General features: G+C 43.2%; 1 protein-coding gene across 5 annotated transcripts in view; it reads right to left on the bottom strand.

Annotated features, from left to right (window-relative positions):
- The window catches only part of sulf2b (sulfatase 2b), a 66,677-nt gene extending 48,980 nt beyond the window's left edge, over positions 1-17,697 (bottom strand). For 2 of the 5 annotated variants that reach the window (XM_037772670.1, XM_037772672.1), the window contains exons 1-2: positions 17,216-17,697; positions 4,525-4,559 (exon numbers count right to left, since the gene is read on the bottom strand). The gene's annotated coding sequence lies outside the window, so the exon portion shown is untranslated. The remainder of the gene's footprint in view (positions 1-4,524; positions 4,560-17,215) is intronic. The other 3 variants (XM_037772664.1, XM_037772671.1, XM_037772665.1) reach the window with 2 other exon arrangements.
- Positions 17,698-18,774: the final 1,077 nt, after the last annotated feature.

Here is an 18,774-nt window from a genome sequence, read left to right as displayed (position 1 = left end):
CACTCAGCACGACTTTCAACAACCTATTTTTCGTGCTTTTTCCTACAAATGTCCAGCAACAGTCTTTTCAAAATAAAACTTAGTTAGGTTTAGGAAAAGATCGACCTGGTTAGGTTTAGGCAATAAAACTACTCAGTTTTAGGAAAAGATTGCAGTTTGAGTTTAAATAACACCGGAAATGCTGTAATAAACATAAAACTTTGACTGAACGAATTTCAATTTTTTTCCGTGATATCAGCACAAAATCAATTTGTATGTAATCCACGTAATTGTGAACCGAGAAGTATGGACAGCGGCGAACGCTGCGTAGCGAGGAGGTCTGGGTGGATGGGTGGGGGGGAGAAAAACACCAGACTTTCGCCAGGAGACCGCTGTTCATGTCCCGTGTGTTTTCCTACGAATGTCCAATGTCAATTTGTGCTCCAGTCTTTTCAAAATTATCTTCCATCTTCACAGGAAACAATTTCATTAGGTTTAGGAAAGATCATAGTTAAGTTACGCCACACCGGAAGTGGCGTAAAGTCCTGTGTTTGTTGGACCCATCCACCTCCCGCCATCAGCAGTCTCTCTCTCTCTCTTTTTATTCTACATCACCAGCTCTGAGAGTAGCATATTCACATAGATGTGTTTACATTGCAGTCAGTACAGAATACATGGCGTGAAATGATGCAAACACGAGAATGGCGCTGTTATTTCACGCAAAATGACTTACAAATTGCTGTGTCATTCACACGCCATCGTTAAGACCGGGCTGATTATAGAGTCTCACAGTCTCTGAGACTTCTGCCCCCAACTCAACACAATGGAGGTGAATGGAATTGGGAAATAGGAAAAACTATGTTTAAATAATTCAACAGCAACGTCTCTTTTCAGACACAGTGCCCACGTCTGTCTGGAAATTCAACAGAACGCACCCTCAGCAGGTTTTAAGGAAACCTTTTCTCAGAAAGTAGCTTCAATTCAAGTAAAATAGTTAATTTCTTTTAATAATATAATATATATATATAATATAATTTAATTGAAGCACAACTTTAAAGACCACATTTGGGATTTAGGAGTGCTGTCCCAAAGTCAGACTGCCAATCAGCTTCCAGATCAGTGCTGACGGCTGCAGAGAACAGCATTTGAATTTTGCAAATAATTTCCTCTGAGATTTGGATCAACGTCACAGTCTCTCTCTCTGTCTCTCTGTCTCTCTCTCTCTTTCTCTCTCTCTCTCTCTCTCTCTCTCTCTCTTCTTCCGTACTTGTGAGGACCTTTACTGACATAATGCCTTCCCTCGCCCCCTAACTCTGACCTTAAACCTGAAACTAAGACTGAACCCTCAAACAGCACCATGAAGAAGAGATGACAGAAGATCTTCCAACACTTAACACTGGTCCTCACAAAGACAGAAGTCCAAACACACACACATAGAGCTGTACTGGTTCAGTCCCAGTGGTCACATGGCTGCTTAACAACATGATGCATGGCTTCACTCTGCGTGTGATATCAGTGATAGATGAAGTAGCTGCTACACTGATGATATAGATAGATAGAATCCCTGATGTACATCTGACCTGTTTCCGCTGAAAGGATGTTACATCTTTAACTCTACTGCAACAATCACACACTTAGTTTTTTTATGCATTTACAAACTAAAACTCAGATGAAGGTCGTTATGAGCCTGAAAGTTCATTCTTCACCTTGAAAACAATCTGAACTCAATGTTGTGACGTGTCTTCATCGGTGTCATCGCGTGTTCATAGAACAGCACGACAAAAGACCATCCGTTCATTCTTGTCACATTGTGCCACGTTGTGAATTGAATGAATATTAAATATATAAGTTGTCTTGAACACTGTTCTGCTCATCTGACAGAGATCATAAAATACAGCTGTGGTAGAACAAAACAACGGACAGCAGATGCAGCTGTGTGTCATATTTAATTTACGTCACTTTAAAATGACGCTCCGAGGCAACGATGTCTCATTTGTTTAATGCCTGTTTCCTCTCCTTCTCTGTCCTCGCGTCTCTTCCTCGCCTCCTCCGCTCGCATCTCCTGCGGGCGGGAATAAGACGCGAGGAGAGGAGGTGAGAGAGGAATTTAGGATGTACAAACTGGGAAATGGGAAAGGCTTTCTGTTTCTACAGCTGACAAAACAATCTGTGGCATCTCTTCTTCTTACATGTGAACCACCACAATATAGCTGCTATAAGATTTACTGGCTGGAATGAAGATCAATCGATCTGGAGAAATGTTTTTCAATGTTACAGTGAGACTATATTTCAAAATAAGAGGAGTCGAAACAATCTGACATTCACTGACCACCATGGAATCAATCAATCAATCCATCAACCAATCAATCAATCAACCAATCAATCAATCAACCAGGCAGTCAATCAGCCAGGCAGTCAATCAATCATTCAATCAATAATTCAGTCAATTCCCCTGCTGTTTGAATGAAAATGAAATAAGACGTCACTGTGTCGACGTAACGAGTTTCCCGTCTCATCCACCTCTTTCTCCACTGATCAGAAACACATGTGGAAACACACACACACACACACACACACACACACACGCAGAGAGGAATGTGGAGGCGTTCGGGTCATCTGGATCTGAACCAGAATCATCTGCAGGGAAACAAACTGTGTTTTCTGTCGAGGTTGCAGAGTTCAGACTGAAACACAAACTCTTAACGGCTTCATCTTCTTCCCCGTTCACCGCTGGAGGTGGGGGGGAGCAGAACTCGGAGGAGCGGTTTGTCATAATGAGAAAAGCGCTGGTCCACCTTAACAGCCCAACTTAAGCGAGCCTGAGCCCCCTCAGTAAACAGACCGTGGCAAGCCAGACACGGGAACTGGTCTTGTGTCTTGAGGAGTTGTAGTATTACTCACCGACAGCCTGAACCGTACAAACACGAGCTCACAGCTATACGGTTATCTTTATACTCGCCGTCAGTCCGTCACACACACACACTTTGTCTGTACCGCACACCGACACTCACTAACGTTAAGCACACAATCTACGCACTGAGTTATTCCTTAAAGGCTATATACTGGCGGTAATCGTGGTTTTACTGATCTACGATAAAACACAAAACTGAAAAAAAGACCTTAAAATGATGATGAATTTTAACTTTGCAGGTCTTTAATACCAATTCGATCTCATGGGAAGGCGACATTAAGAGAACATTCTGCATGTCATGAGAACGCATTTTAGCCTTTTGCGTATCATTTTTACGCAATACAACAAAACTATGGTAACCGCTGCTATTAGGTTTAGGCAACAGAACCACCATATAACTCTTGTTTTCTTGTTGACACCAGAACTGTTACAAATCACTGATTCAACAGAACTACACACGACCGATATACATTATTGTTATAATGAATTCTATAGACTGAAAGTATAAGGTGACTGTACGTATCATTTACTATCTCAAAACAACCGTCCCTCGACGTCTCTGAACGCACCACTTTCAGCCTTCACGTTGCGTGTTTGGACGCGATGACTTCATGTGTGTGACTGTGCTGTATGTTGATGTGTTGAAGTGAATGTACTAATGCAGCAGGCTGCTTGTGTGTTTTCATTGTTTGGGTCCAACCTGCATCATTAATCAGGAATGTGAGGCTCCTGTTACTGGGTCACAACCAGGGGACCGACTCAGACTCAGACTCAGACACGCACGTTCTGCAATACAACCACACCTTTTTTTCTGACCAAAAAATCTCAATATCACAACTTCAGGACCTCGTGATCCTGACAATTATAAAGCAATGTTGTATTATGTTAGGATTTAAAAAAAAAAAAAATTCCAACGTGACCTGACGTAGGTTTCTGCATGATGACGCTGCTACATGTAGGCTACAGTATATATACATCCTTATAGTTAGTGTGTTAACGTTACATACAGTAACTTAGATGGCGGTCGGCATGCTCCCAGTTTGGAGAAGCAGACAGGAGTACCGGCAGGAAGCTAAGCAATGTACCGCTGTGGACGCCACGTTAGTTCAGATCAGAAAGTCACACAATAACACAAACATACTAACCAATCGAGGCAGCACACTTAAACTGATATTGATTTTTTCAGGTGACTATAATCCGTTTTTCTGCTGCTCCCATCCACAGCCGCTTTACCTCGCCGTCAGACAGCTCTTTCTGACGGGGAACTGGAGCCGTTATATCGCTCTCTTCAAAGCCACCAGACTCCATTCACAAAAACAGTAATTTTACCTCTCAGAACACAGGAGTATATATACAACCCCAAACTTAGCACAGCTAACGTTGACTCAGCTAGTGCTAGCATTCACATTATTCATAACCTTATTGATTAGCTTACTGTGGAAACCTGCATCACTGCTTTCTGCTAACGGCTCACTGGACGTTTCCATACTTTTTACTTATGATTTAATATTTTAAATAACTTAAAATTGTTGTTAAACAAATAAAGGCTTAGCATCACAAACATGAGAGACTTCTCGTTAACCAATCAACCAACAGAGGACTGTGTGTGTGAATCAGAACAGAAAGAGGTTTACCTGCAGTGTGAGCGGAGTCTCTGCTGAGTTCAGTCCTGCAGAGACAAACAGAGAGAAGAGATGGTTAACAGATGACCAAAGTCTCTGTGATGGTACCTCACTGTGTTCAACACCTTGTCAAGTTCATTTATATAGACAAATATCACAAATTTGCTTCAGGAGGCTTTACAATGTGTACAAGATGCGACACCCTCTGTCCTTTGTGTCCCTCGCTTTGAATAAAGAAAAACTCCCCAAACAAAACTTTTACAGGGGAAAAAAAATGGAAGAAACCTCAAGGAGAGCAACTGAGGCAACGTATCCTCACACAACGGTTTGTATGACATCTAACGAAAAGTTATCCGTCTTCACAGGAAACTATTTGGTAAGGTTTAGGAAAAGATGGTGGTTTGGTTTGACCTCTTAAGATCCCTAGGGTGTTGGAAGGTGTGGTTCGCCTAGACAGACATACCCAAAGTAAATCAAGAATAGCTCCACAACTACCAGGTCTATATGCATGATCTTGGTCTCTACGGATAGGTAAGACCTCAGAGAATTCATCCCCAGTATGAGTAACATTGTGACCATTACTATGCCTGAGTAAATTGTGATGAACCAAAGGACAAATTTACATTTTTATCCTTGCTTAAAATATTTGCTAAAATACACATGGAGTGTTGTTTGAGAAGCGTTAAAGCCTCGTCTTTTAGAAACACTTTGGATTGTTCATCATCACCGTCATCACATTGACGGAGTCAAATAAGTACCGAAATATGCTGGTGTACGTTATCTGAGGCCACTTCTTCAAGTCGTCCTCCCATCTCTCGATAGTAGAAGGCAGAGGTATGATCACATTATCCCGTTTGAGGTGTAATAGGTGGTGTTCTCACATGTTTTACTAGATGTTTTAATACAATCGCTCTAGGAGACAAGGTCATAAATCTTCTGGTTCAGCGACCCAACGTGCCGGAAGTTGTGTCCATAATGCACGCAAAGCATCATGGGTGATAGGAATAAGGTGGATAGTTTTGAATCAGATCAAGCAGCTTGTGAAAAATAAGGCAAATTTAGTATCTACAGCTGGGACTTCAACGAGGCAGTACATAGAAGTATCTGATCCGAGCCAACATCCAAGGACTCACATCATCCCCAAACAAAGCGGCATCATCTTCATCCTTAAAACGCCTCGGCCTCTGTTCACGAAGGTGAGGAGAGTGAACTGAGAGTTCAGGCGACTCAGTGACAGAATATAATGAAACAACAACACAGCTGCTTGAAGGCACCGCCGAGTATTTTCAGTTTAAACTTCTAGCAGACGACCTCCGTGACCCCGGCTTTAGAAAACAAGACAGCACACTGCACTGTAATAAAAACACTGCAATACAACACACACACGGTAATACAGCACACACACAGCCTGGTCAGTAATTCCTCTCACGTCCACCTCAAATCCCTCGAGTGAGAAGGAGCGAGGAGGCGATGAAGAGGAGGAGGAGGAGGATGAGGAGGAGGAGGAGGTGACTGAAGGCACATTTACCATCTGTAATCAAAAGAACTCCATGTTGGATTGTCGCCTCCCCCCTCCTCTCTCTCTCCCTCTCTCTTCAATTTCCTTCCCTCTGTTGCAAAGCATGACCGGCATACTGATGGCGGGATTACACACAAAACACACACACGCACACACTCACACTCACACACACACACACACACACTCACACACTCACACACACACACACACACAATCTAGTGAGAGAAGTAATGACTTTCTGCCTTCTCTCTCAATTCGCTCCGAGCTGCCAATTCCCACTGGGTTGCAGTGTGTGTGTGTGTGTGTGTGTGCATGTGTGTGTCTGTGTGTGCTTGTGTATGTGTGAGAGTGAGAGTGTGTGAATGTGTGAATGTGAATGAAACAGAAAGAGCAAGAGACACGAGGGAGGTGATACAACATCTCCAATTAGCTGGGCTGGTGGTCTGTAAGGGTTGTTCAGAGAGTGTGTGTGTGTGTGTGTGTGTGTGTGTGTGTGTGTATGTGTGTAGAGTATAATAAGACCACACAGCGGAGGTCTTCTGGCAGGTCGAGGGCCTGAACTTGAACCTGAACTCTAGGAAAGGAAATTCTGATTCAAGTTGAGCCTTACTAAAGATGTGTACAGGTTAAAACTGAGCTATTTGGTATCCCAGGGCTCTAAACTAACTTTTTTCACCATCCTCCAGGAACCGTCCCGAAATGAATGCGGCATTGTTTGCATGTTTGTTTTGATTTTGATGTTAACAATGCAGCTAAGTTAAATTAAAATACTTTTTTTATGTGTAAAAAGTAGCATTTGGTCAAAAAACACGATTTTACATATGGACCCCCAAATAGCTAGAACCGGCCCTGCTAGTTAGAACCGGCCCTGATAGAACCAGCCCAGCTAGAACCAGCCCTGCTAGAACAGGCCCTGATAGCTAGAAGATGGCGACGGCCAAAAACCAAGATGGCGACGGACAAAAACCAAGATGACGCCGGCCAAAATGCCGAACTAGAGGCTTCAAAACGGCGGACCACAAACCAATGGGTCACGGTCACTACGTCCACTTCTTGCAGTTCATGTGATAGATCCACCCACAGAGGGGCTGAACCAAATAAATATCAGGCTTCGACGAAGAAATACTGACTCAAACACTTTCCTTGTTTTTTCTTTTTTTAAATGAAAGTGACGTTTGACGAAAACATAAAACGCAAAGGAGAACATTCAGGATATTTTGATGTAAAAACGCCCATTAGTGACTGTTGGAGACATTTTGTTGGATATTTGTATCCACATCTGAGAGAATCTCCAGTTTCTGCTGCTGGTTAGTGTGTGTGTGTGTGTGTGTGTGTGTGTGTGTGTGTGTGTGTGTTACTGTGTGAGTGTGTTACTGTGTGAGTGTGTGTGTGTGTGTTTTCCACCAATACAAATCCTGCAATTCTCATTTCATGCTTCAGTGAAAAGCTTCTCAACCAACGTTGTTTCTTCTCCTCATCCTCACCTCCTCCTCTCTCCTACTCCCCTTGTCTCCTCTCCTCTTTCCTTATAGGATCAACCTGTTAACGGTGTTTAAAATCGCCCTTCCTCTCTTGCATCCTCTGTCCTTAAGACCCTCGATTCAGATGACGAAAACCCCCAAAAGAATGGAAGAAAAGCTCAGGAGGAGCAACAGATTATAGAGTGACCCTCGGTCGTACGACTGATAGGGTTTGAAAAGGGCAATTTCGTCCCTGAAATGTGTGCCATAGATGGGAGATTGACCTTTTTTAGCATCAATAAACTTAATGTCAAACTGTCCTGTCTTCGTTTCTTTCACAGTACGGCGCTGCTCTAACGGAACGTCGGCGGCAAACGTATTAATATTTTCATATTGCTTCAGCTCATCTAATATGACCATTGACACTGCTGAATGTGATCCATTTTCATCTGCTGGTTTCTTTGTACTCTTCTTGTGAATGAAACACACCCACAAAACAGAGGAGAGGAGGCAGACTTAAACACACAGATACTCCAGTCCGGTCTCATTCCAGGTCGTCAAATACCGATGCTTTATCACGCCCCTCGCTGTCTGTTACAGACGCACAAGTCACCCTTCAGCATCGGTAGAAGCACCGGGCTTTCAACTAACTCCACTTTTGATATCTGTGCACTAAATGAAGGAATAACATTTTAGATCTGATGTCATTCAATGTTCAATATATCTTACACAAAAAACCTTATACACATGGTAAATTACCGTGTTTGAATTACATCGTAGCTTCTGGGGGAGCACTATTTTTCGGGGGTGGGAGGGTACTTTACACATTACTGTACTGTACTGTGTTATTGTCATCTATAGTGGTTGTTTGCATAAAAACACACAATTCAAATGATTATGATTATTTAAACATTTGCTTTGATTAAAAAAAATCTTGTTTTGAGTTGTTAGGAAGTTAAACAGGTCATATTTCTCTCTCTATTATCTATTTTATATTGCTGTGAAAACATCTCCTTCAAACAACTGGATTTACTCAAGTTTCTCGCAAAAAAGTTAATTTTATTTAATTTTTTGTATTGATAACATTGTAATTTACCTTTGCCCAATCGTCATTTTACTGAGCAGAGCATGAACATCTCATAATAATAACTCAATGGCACCTCCGTTAACGTTATTAGGTCTGTTATTTAAGCAAGCAGGACTGTTTTTCCCACCTGCTGCTAACAGGTAACGTTACTAACTCTACTCCTGTTGATTTCAACACAGATTTGTTGTTCACAGTGTCGTATTATCAGGTAAAAAATAGGGTGCATCCCCTCAGGTTTAGTAGCGCCATGCTGCTGAGCGCTTTGTTTTCTTTTCGCCGTGGCTCCAGTTTCAAACAAACTGAAACATGATACAGCGTGCGTATGCGTCATTGTGCATGTGTAAATGTTGGATAGCATCAATAAGATGAATCCATAGTCACAGAAGGTATGAGACGCCAAAGAATCGGACAACTACGGTTCTCTGAAATATAAAACATCAATAAGGTGCAAATCCAAAATAAACACAACGTGAAATGGCAGTCATAGGACAAGTAACTCTACAGGTAGTCAGTACAGGATCAGGTGTGTTCCTGCTCTGTGAAAGTAGGTGGAGTATTTTGGGATGGTGTCAGTCTCCGGTGACCGTGGTAACCGCCATCTCGACCACCAACAGGTTTCCCCACAGGACACGAAAATCATCTGTGACCTTCGTCTGAAACACACTTCACTTCCTCCTGCTGTCTGTCTTCACCCCGTTCTGACAGCCTGAATCACTCTGCTCCATTTATACCCAGCATCACACACATGCACGCACACACACACACACACACACACACACACACACACACGCACGTACACACACAGAGTGACCTAATCAGTCCTCTCCTGGAGACGGCGCTGCAGAGTTTAACTCTCTTTCTTGCTCTTTGTGTGTGTTTGCGTCCGGTGAGGCATCATGAGATCATGTCTGACGGGCGGCTGCTGGTTTATTCAGCAGTTCTGTTTCTAAACTACACACTCAGTGATACCAGCTGCATAAAAACAACCAGATGTTGTGATTTCAAGCCGGGAACAGATTTTGAAAACCTACCGGACAACCCACACAAGACGACAAAGAGAGCACATATTGAGCGACTGAGAAGAATCTCATAGTGCGATGATCAGATTACATCCAAAAGCCAGCAGGAACATGAATTATCTCGCGTTTCTCTCCCAACGTTGAAAAGGACATTCATCAAAATCTATAATTTATGCAGCTATCCATGCGGAGAAGGGAAAGACACGGAGGGGAAATAAAGTTTGGATGAGATGGAGGTTGGAGAGATGAGGAGAACATGGAGAGAAACGTTCATCACGGTGAGGTGGACATTTAAAACCTGATGAAGTGGATTATAAAATGACGGCTACTCTCTCATTCACAGCACATCTCTGACTACATAAATGCTGAAAATCAAACATTTTGACTGTATTAATTTAGACATTGTCCAAAGTAAAAGTCCCTAGAAGTGTATGATTCAACTTCCTCCCATGGTCTAATGTTAAGAAATCGAATCGCGATGCTAAAATATCATAATACATATCGAATCGGCACCCAAGTATCGTGAGAGTATCAAATCGGGAGATAGGTGTATCGTCCCAGCCCTAATAGCTACTCTCTCACTCACAACACATCAGAGTTTATTATGTTTTCCACTCTCACATGTCAACATCCGGTTGAAATGGTTAAACTAATCATGACGAGAACTACGCAGTGACTCAATCAGAAGATTAATGATAAGAATCCTCTAACAAGCACACAGTATGATTTTATCTCCCGACACCAACCGACCGAGTTATCACGGCCCAAACCACCACATGACCATCAGCTGTAATGGTTCTCCCCACTTATAGAGGATGGAAGGACTGAAAACTAATGGCATTATTTTTTTATACCAAATTAATTCATTACAATAGAAACTAGAGGTGATAAAAAAAAAATCGATTCACCTATGTATCGCGAGTATTTTCTTTACGATTTTGAAATAGATTTTTTAATGCCAGAATCGATATATTTGCTTCATTTGAGTCTATGTGGAGGTAAAAGGAAGTTACCGCTTTTATTGTTGTAGTCTGAGTAACGTGACGTCATATCCGTTCCGTATCCTTCAACCAAAACAAACCACAGCAAGCCGAAACGAGAAAGTGGAAAACGGCGGAGGGTCTGGGTGGATACGACCTGCACCCTCACATGTTAAATCCAACGTGGTAAACACTACACATCCAGTAAAATATGGAAACACTTTGGGTTTCACACATTGCAGGAAAACAGAGCTAGACATGACAGCTAAAGCTGCATGCTAACTCTGTCATGGACAGGAAACGTTATCGTTTTGTGGTAACGTGCGGTCAAGCCAGCCGAAAATAGCTCTTCCTGCCGACACACTGTCGCCACTCTGTGGCCACTTATGGGTATTGCAACACATACATATCATATATCGTCAGTAGGGGAATTTCAATATCGCCCAACCTTACATATGAGTTTCACATCACAAATGTGGATTTAGTGTAAAGTTCCTTTTTAATAAGCAGTAACGTCCTCTCTTCTTCTTCTTCTTCTTCTTCTTCTTCTTCTTCTTCTTCTTCTTCTTTGTGATATATAACAGCAGAGGATTTAGTAAATTAACTTATTACAGTCAGTTTATCTCAGAGCTGCTGCAGACTGTCACAGTTTAAAACACCTCTATATAAAGAATTAGATTCATTCAAACTAAAACCTCTCCCTCCTTCTTCCTCTCAGAGTCTCTCTGAAGGTCAGCCGCTCCAACACTGCACTCTATAACGATTACCAATTTCATCTATTCTGCTACAGCGAGAGAGGACGAGGGATGACGGGGGAAGAGGGAGGAGGACGAGGGAGTGTGGGTGGACGGGATGGGACAAGGGCGTGGGACGGCGTGGGAGGACAGGGGAGGAGGTGGTAGGATGGAGGAGGACGAGAGAGCATGGGGGAGGAGGTGGGAGGACGGCGGAGAATGGGGAAAGGGAGGACGGGGGAGGACATGGGAGGAGGTGGGAGGACGGGGGAGAATGGAGGAGGACGTGGAAGGAGGTGGGAGGAGGGGGGGAGGTGGAAGGACAGGGGAGGAGGTGGGAGGACTGAAGAGGAGGTTGGAAGACGTGGGAGGACGAGGGAGGATGAGGGAGGATGGAGGAGGACGTGGGAGGACGAGGGAGGAGATGGGAGGATGGGGGAGGATGAGGGAAGAGGTGGGAGGACGTGGGAAGACGAGGGAAGATGAGGGAGGACGAAGGAGGACGAAGGAGGACGGGGGAGGACGTGGGAGGACGGAGGAGGACGGGGGAGGATGAGGGAGGACGGAGGTGACGGGGGAGGACGAGGGAGGAGGTGGGAGCATGGGGGTGGATGGAGGAGGAGGTGGGAGGACGGGGGAAGACAGGGGAGGACAGGGGAGGACGAGGGAGGGTTTTATCATATAACAGCAGCAGCAGGACGAGCACCATTCACAGCTGCTCTCAGATAAATAAAACCAGCTAACTGACCTTCTGTCTAATGAAACTAAGAGAAAATTAAAGACAACAGATTTATGAGACGCTGATGTGAAGTCACACTGGAGGAAACAACTGCAGCACCGTCACAAACAAGAGACTGGAAACACGACTAACGCTGAGCATACACTGTACGATTTTAGAAATGTTGTTGTGTAACTCCTACTCCTACTGTACGAGGAGATCGTTTGCGATGTAAAAGCCAAAGCTCACGATTTATGTGCTCACACTGTACGGTCCGATCGTCAACCACGAGCTGAGAGAGTCTCAGAGCCAACACTCATCTACACACACATACAGTACACCGCAGGATACACTGTGTGTGCAAAATGCCTTTCTATAGAACAGAAAAGCCCCCGCTGTTCTATACAGCTCTACATGTGACCCCACTGACCCAACACACACACACACACACACACACACACACACACACACACTCTGCCGCCTCACATGCTTCAAACCTCTGGCTTTGGTGTGGGTGTGTGTGTGTGTGTGTGTGTGTGTGTGTGTGTGTGGTGTGTGTGTAGGCTTCAGGCTGCAACGAGTTCAAAGGTCACCAGGCTGTGTCGCCATGGTATCGACCTCGGACCGAGCAGGATCAGCTGATGCTCGGTGATGATGTCATTGTGTTTAGCTGGTTGTTAATAGACTCAACAACTCTGACACGCATTAAAAAAACTCACATAAACTTTTACAATTATTGATATTCATATTTTTGTTAATATTATTACAAATGTATGTTTGGGTGACATTTCAGAAACCTTGAATTGAGCTGATGTTCTAATATTTAATTCAGTGCTTAGCAGCCATGTTTGTCCTTTTAGTCCACTAGATAGTGAGATTAACATGAACGTGTTTTTATCTCTATTTATTTTTTAACACAGTCCTTACTGGGACTAAAGGCGCTAAAAGCACATTAAATCGTGAAAAGCATTCTTGTTCATGAAATAAGTCTGAGCTCATGTGGAGTCACATGTCGCACACCGGCTGAAACACTTGCTGATGAAATATGAAGAGACAGAACGACAACAGTGGAAATACAGTCAGAGAGAACAGAAGGTCAAGAGGTCAAAGGACAGCGAGGATGAGACGCTTCAGGCAACAGTGTCATCATCAAGACTCACACACACACACACACTGTACAGTTAACACACACTCAATGATCGTGACAACCAGCTGTCTGTTCTGTAGATGCTCCAGATTTCTCTTCATTGTTGAACAAACTAAAGACAGAAGAAGCTTAAATATCTGCAGATGGATCCTCAAACATCCAACAGTTGAGTACAGAGCGGAGGGAAAACCCCTGATAATCACCAACACACACACACACACACACACACACACACATTAAACCGTGTGATGTATTCACACACTCCCTCCCTCTCTGTTAATCCCTGTCATGTCCTGACACAACAAATGGCCGTCAGTTAGACCACACACTCAGACGTCAATAGAAAACCATCAATAAATAAAACAGACCATAATTACAGTCCTTCATCTGAACTGCAGCTTCATTACACAAGATATGACAAAACAGTTCATGAAATTATTTATGGACATATTTATCCACTGTGAAAACTGGAGTCTACTGGGATCAGTACGGCATCAGAACCTCATGTTGTCAGTTAAATAGCTGTTAAATAGCTGGGGACCGCACGTCAACAACAGGAAGAGAGTCGGGTCCAAGAGATTTTTTTAATTTTAATGAAACCAGATTTGAAAAATGTCACGTTTCTCTGCTCAAGATTTCAAGTAATGTTAACATAATATTAACGTAATGTTAGGTAAAAACCCTGTAATGTTTGGTAAAAAAGCCGTAATAGTTAAAAAAAAAATGGTAATGTTAGGTTAAATAAAAACATAATGTAGGGTAAAATAACAACAACATAATATTAGGTGAAAAAATAAGTAATGTTAGGTAAAAAAATAACATAATGTAAGGTAGTAAAAAAACATAATATTAGTTTATAAAAAATGGTAAAGTTAGGTTAAATAAAAACATAATGTTCGGTAAAAAAACCCAACATAATATTAGGTAAAAAAAAACGCAATGTTCAGTAAAAAACGGAACATTAAGTAAAAAAAATGTGCTATTAGGTAAAAAAAAACAAAATGTTAGGAAAAAATTATAATGTTAAGTTAAAAAGCATAATATTAGGTTAAATAAAAACATAATGTAAGGTAAAAAAAACAACAACATAATATTAGGTGAAAAAACACACGTAATAATAGTTAAAAAAATGGTAATATTAGGTAGAAAAACATAATGTTAGGTAAAAAAAAATAACATTAGGTTTAAAAAAAAAAGGAATATTAGATTAAAAAGCGTATTGTTAGGTTAAATAAAAACATGATGTAAGGTAAAAAAACAACAGCATAATATTAGGTGAAAAAAACACGTAATGTTAGTTTTAAAAAACGGTAATATAAGGTAAAAAAAAAACCCAGAATATTAGGTTAAAAAAATGGTAATGCTAGGTTAAAAAGCGGAATGTTATAATTGGTAAAAAAAAAAAAAGTTACAGGTTAAAAAAAATACAACATTAGGTAAAAAAATGCTTCGTAAAAAAGAAACGTGAGCATTTTCAAATCTGTAAAACTAAAAAACAAAACACAAAAGCTGTAAAAAGACCGCTAACAGAAGTCAGACATCTCACATATAGAGAGGTGAAGTCCCCTTACAGTGGACCACCATGGGGCCTTATTTCAGAAAAAATATGAACGGCAGTCAACGGAGAGAGACACATTTTTTTGATCCCGTTTGAATTACGCCATGAATCACACATATGATGTTTGTCAATTTAAAAGATAATTTTGCTTATTGTAGCTTTACTTTAATGCTTCTGACGACTATTTCGTGATCAGAATTTATTATATGAAATTATAATTATGCAACAGCTGTGAGTGTGTGAGTGAGTCTGTGTGTTAATATTTGAAGAGTCTGGGTCAGTGAATGTTTACATTCCAGCGGTTGCAAAGTAGCCATCAGCCTTATTTACCCTGCTCTGTGTGTGTGTGTGTGTGTGTGTGTGTGTGTGTGTGTGTGTGTGAGATGGATGGTGGGAACCCAGTCACCAAATCGTAATAGTTGCTGTCAACAGAGTTCCCGCCAACATGACCACTGCAGCTCACACACACACACACACACACGCACACACACGTTAGTACAATCTACTGTAACATTGTGGAAGAGTCAGAAATTTAGTTTTAGTGTATATCTGATGCTTCACTCTCAGGCGTCTCTGAGTCAGAGATGTGTTTTGTGAAATAGTGTCTCTCTATCAGATACAGTAGGTAGACATCTACAGGTGAGTTCAGACTGAATGATTCTGGTCCTTTGTTGCACCACAGTTTCTCCTGCCTGCATCTTCACTGTCAATGTCTCCCAATAAGAAAACTAATCTTACACTTTAATTTCCTTCACAGCCTCAAGCTGTGTTGCAAATTTTCACCTCGCTTTACTCGTGCGAGTTGGACCGCCGGTATCATTTGTGTTCATTCGCGCTAGACGCGCCGCAGATGAGAAGGAGCTTGTCTCCATAGATACCAACAACTTTTCTTTCCTCCATCAGCCATGGAAGAAATAACCCACTGTAGCTGCTTTGTACATGTCGTGGAAGTCCCAGATATGTCAGAAAACCAAACGCCGTCTTGTCTGGGTTCATAACATCACCCGGTGGCAAACTGTGTTCACATACAGTGCCATTGCATTGACTGCATCTAGCAAGCCACACGTCGCTACTGCAGTATGAACCCAAAATAAACAGATTGTGCTGTGATTTAACTGCAAAAAACAAGAGAAAAGTCCCGTTATAGAAATAAACGGATCACAGTGCAGCCCGGTGCGGTGCCGGTGCTGGAACTGAGGAGAGAGCGGACGGTGCACCTCCGAAACGTCCCAAAGCTGCATTTAAAACGGCGGATCACGGCAACATGTCTATCCGTCCTCCGGTGCGCTGTGGCCGGCGTGCGGCGGTGCGGCTGCTCGGTGCAGCAGCAGCAGCCAGATGGCCGCCTCGCCAGGAGGAGACGGTGAAGAAGAGAACGAGTGAGAGAGAGTCGGTGTGTTGCGCAAATTCTTGTCTCATTTGTGGTCTGATAAACAGTCAATTCATCTAAATTGGGATGAAAAACGATGCAATCTGGTTGCCGTGGTAATGAATTACGTCAGACTATTAACCACACCCCCATTCTCTGTTTGAGAAAGAACGTTAACCAAAAAACAGGAAGTAAAACTGGCTGGAGGGGGAAAATGAAAGCCCTCAGTTAGCTAATGCAACAAGTTGTGCTAGTGAACTACACCTAACTAGTTAACTAACTATAAAGACAAACTGACAGACAGATAAACAGATTTATCAGTTTGCTGCTCAGACTCAAATGAGCATGAGTGCGCCTGCAGCTTGGAGGATGACCTTTGACCTGCAGCTTCTGCTATAGTCAGACGTCATATTCACATATTAGCAGCTACCTTCTTTTTAACTTTGAGCACAAAATGATTTGTCAAAAACAATTTGGCAAACAGTGTGGCTGATCAACTTAGTCAGGAAATGACTCAAACAAATATGAATTATCATAGCAATGCCAAAATACACTGGAGGGAGGCCCCGGGAAGCTTAGTTAGGAAAATAAAAAATATATTATTATTACAATAAAAACAGAGCTGGGTGGAACAGCTTTCCTCCCTTCCTTCCTTCCTTCCCTTCATTCATCCTCCCTTCTTCCTTTCCTCCCTCCCTCTCTCTCCTGACTGACCTCAGCTATAACACACTCCCACGTGTTCAGCAAGCAGGAAGCAATAAACACACACACACACACACACACACACATAAATACAGTAAAAGCTGCAAACAAGTGTGACAAGTGTGAGTACAACATGGCCTCAAAACTAATGCGAGGAGCACATCAGCAAAGTGGAGCAACACACACACGGTAACACACACACACACACACACACACACACACACACACACACACACACACAGTAACAAAGCTGCTCTGACCAACAGAAACTGACACACAGTGAAGTAGAGCAGAACTGAAGAGTCTCTCACACACACACACTTTGCAGATCAGTCCATAAATGATGACCTCAGAGCAGCATAGAAACTGATGAAATAATAAAGTAGAACAGAGTAGAAACAGTCCTGTACCTCCTGCTGCTGCTGCTGCGTTTCCTCCCTCAGGACCTCCTCACTGTCAGCAGGTGTTCTCCTCTCTGACCCAGCGAGCAGGAGGAGCAGCAGGATGAGGAGGAGGAGGAGGAGGAGGAGGAGGAGGAAGACTTAGATCAGACTCTCACCTCCTCTATAAAACTCCTTTTAGCTACAGAACTACACTGACTCTGTCTGTCTGGAGAGGAAGAGTTTGTAGCCGAAGGGGGCGAGGAAGAGGAAGAAGAAGAAGAAGAAGAAGAAGAAGAAGAAGAAGAAGAAGAAGTCTCACTCGGTCTCTTTTTCTCGCTCCGTTCCAGCGCTGTGACTTCCTAACACCCCTCCCTCCCTTCCTCTCTGCTCTGTCTCTAACGGCGTCCCAGAGTTCCTCGGTGCAGCCGCCGCCGAGCCGCCGCTGGTAAAGCCATCTGTTGCAACACGTCTGCCTGCCTGCCTGCCTCTCCACTTTCACTCTCCCTCCCTCCCTACCTCTCTCCCCCTCTCTCTCTCACTCTACCCCGCTCTCTCTTTCCAGGAGGGAGGAGCTTTGTGCTTGCTGTGCACCAATGGGGAGCCTCAGAAGTCCCTCTCCCTGACTGGAAGGGGAGGAGCCAGCAGCAGGGAGGACAAAATGAAATAAATACAGGAGGACGGGAGGTGGCCAGGGGAGGAAAGAGAGAGACACACACACACACACATACATATGCTTTATGTGGTCAAAAGTAGGTGGACAGATACTTTCAATGAATTGAAATCTTAGGGTGTTTTCACATATAGTCCTTTTTAAACCAAACTCTGTCCTCTTAAAGTGGACCAACAGAAAAGGGACGTCAGTTCTTTTTGCGTTCACATTGTCAGTTCTTTTGAAAGTGGACTCATTTCTGTTTCTGGTCCACTTCAGCTCTGATGGGGCCTCGGTCCTCCTTCTGTTCACACTATAGTTTCACTGGAGCTCAGACCCACATAGTCCTAATGAAATAAATCCATTAAGCCCGTAAACATCTGAGTGGTGTATATAGAAAATGCAGTGCCGTTTTTATTCAAGTTTCTCGCTAAAAACGAAACACATTTTCTCTTGTCCCTGGGACGCCATTAGTCTCAAGCCTCGACGGTACATAGGGTACCTGGGGTACTGTAGAAAAACGAGTACCGCCACGTCTTCAGAAGTTTTGCATCGACTTGGTACCGAAGTATCGGTTCTTGTGACATCCCTAAAGCGAACCTGGAGCGTTTTGTGTTCACAATGCACAGGTTAAGCGGACTGCAACGTGGACTTGAAGCGAACCGAACGGATGTTCTCACAGTAACGTACCGAAGGAGGATGTTCCCGCCGTACCGTACTGGAGGAGGATGTTCCCGCCGTAAGGTACTGGGGGAGGATGTTCCCGCCGTACCGTACTGGAGGAGGATGTTCCCCCCGTAACGTACTGGGGGAGGATGTTCCCGCCGTACCGTACTGGAGGAGGATGTTCCCGCCGTAAGGTACTGGGGGAGGATGTTCCCCCCGTAACGTACTGGAGGAGGATGTTCCCGCCGTAAGGTACTGGGGGAGGATGTTC

This window comes from Sebastes umbrosus, chromosome 6 (assembly GCF_015220745.1).
Source record: "Sebastes umbrosus isolate fSebUmb1 chromosome 6, fSebUmb1.pri, whole genome shotgun sequence".
Classification (NCBI taxonomy): Eukaryota; Metazoa; Chordata; class Actinopteri; order Perciformes; family Sebastidae; genus Sebastes; species Sebastes umbrosus.
This window is presented reverse-complemented; position numbering and strand designations above follow the sequence as displayed.